Below are 2,110 nucleotides of genomic sequence, written 5' to 3' on the forward strand. Positions count from 1 at the left end.
AAAAATAAATGACACATTTTTCATTTTCATGAACTTTATTGAACAACATATTCACTAACTGAACAAATTTTTGACCAACCCAATAATTGCCCAAAGTAGATCCAGAGGTGGTGGTAAGCTAGACTTTAGGTTCATACTTGTGTGGGGAGATTAACAAATAAGGTAAAACAAGGCTTAAAATAGATGATCCTATTTATCTCTGGAATGTATAGGCTGTATGGCTACAACTCGCTGAGTCTGCTTGAAACAGGAAATGAAAGATCACATTTACAATAGCTGTAACCCCGTGCCAGGAATGAACTTTGCTCTAGAGAGCACTGTATGTCTAATGTTTTCTTTAAAAAGTCAAACTTCTGGAACTTAAGCAATGACTTTTCATGAGATGTGATCTGTAGAATCTTGAGTTTATGATCATACAGGGGCTTCCGTTGTTCACTATATGCTAATTGGGAGAGAGCAGATCTAGTAACACTGCCTTAGCAGGGGATGAGGGCCTTCAGGAACTCTGTAATTATTAGTGGGTAAAACTTCACTCACTTGCATAAGTCCTATTTTCCTGAAAATTCAGAGATCATAGGTGATTTTACATGTTTACCAGCCCACATTACTCATTTTATCTGAACTTAGCTAGGGTGCCATAAGTGCTTACCATATTTTAGGTACTGCACACTTTACATATCTCATTTCACTTAATCCTTAAAGCAATCCTGAGGGGTAAGTATTGTCTTTATTTTTCTGACAGGGAAACGAAGGGTCAGAGAAGTTAAGTAATGTGTCCCAGGCCACATAGCATCTAATTGACAGGGTTACAAACCCAGGCATCTTTGACTCCAAAACCTATATGTTTAACCCCTATGTTTCATAAACACAAGCTCAAAGTTTAGTTTCAAAGATGTAAGCCCTTAAAAAAGAAGAGGAGACATAAGATTTACTTTTTTTTTGTAAGATGGAAACATTAAAAACTTAGTTTATTAAACTGAATAATTGATACATAAATATTACTTGAGAAAATTTATAAATTAAAATCTAGAGAGAAATAAAACTTTTTTTGTTTGTTTGTTTGTTTGTTTGCGGTACGCGGGCCTCTCACTGTTGTGGCTTCTCCCGTTGCGGAGCACAGGCTCCGGACGCGCAGGCTCAGCGGCCATGGCTCACGGACCCAGCCGCTCCACGGCATGTGGGATCTTCCCGGACCGGGGCACGAACCCGGGTCCCTTGCATCGGCAGGCGGACTCTCAACCACTGCGCCACCAGGGAAGCCCAAAACGTTTTTAAATCAATATTTTGTAAGTTGAAATGAGCAGGTATAATTGCATAAGAATATTTTTTTCTTTAGTTCTTAAAAAAATTTTAATTAAAAAACCAGTTTCCCACGTGCCGCGTTGCGGCTGGGCCCGTGAGCCATGGCCGCTGAGCCTGTGCATCCAGAGCCTGTGCTCCGCAGCGGGAGAGGCCACAGCAGTGAGAGGCCCGCGTACCGCAAAAAAAAAAAAAAAAAAAAAACAGTTTGCATTTTCTAGCACTGGCCATTTAATACTGCACAGTCATTCCACTTGATTCATGTGTTTAAGTGTTTTCAGATTATTCTTTGTATGGATTCAGTCTGCACTTGGCCCATATGAGTCCCCTTTACATTTCCATTCACAAGCATGACTTCTCAGCTTTCTGGAAGAGCTGCCTGCAGACTGCTGGACCCCTCTTTGCCCAAGAGTCCAGGGAATTGGGAGTGCCTGAGAAATAACATGCCCCGATTGAATCTCCTCATAATCAATTGTAAAAATTAATAAACAGAAACTTCAATTAAATTGAATTGGGAGACCAGAAGGAGGAGTTCTCATGCCCTGAGGCAATAGCAGAGCCCAACAACTCCTCTTCTTTCCCAGCAAAGACTCAGCCAGTGAAAGCCTTGGACTCTTTGTTTACTAGAGAGCTCCCAACTTCCTTTTCCTCCCTGTAAAAGCCTGCTCCTTCCCTTGCTGTGTGGGGACTTGCACGTGCCTCCTCCTTGTTGCAGACCCAAATAGCAATTCTCTGCTGAGCCCCACTAAACCCATCTTTGCTGGAGAAATATCTGGTAGTCTATTTGTTTCAGGTCAACACAATAGCAGAA

Source organism: Lipotes vexillifer, unplaced genomic scaffold (genome assembly GCF_000442215.2).
Source record: "Lipotes vexillifer unplaced genomic scaffold, Lipotes_vexillifer_v1.1 scaffold1108, whole genome shotgun sequence".
Taxonomy (NCBI): domain Eukaryota; kingdom Metazoa; phylum Chordata; class Mammalia; order Artiodactyla; family Lipotidae; genus Lipotes; species Lipotes vexillifer.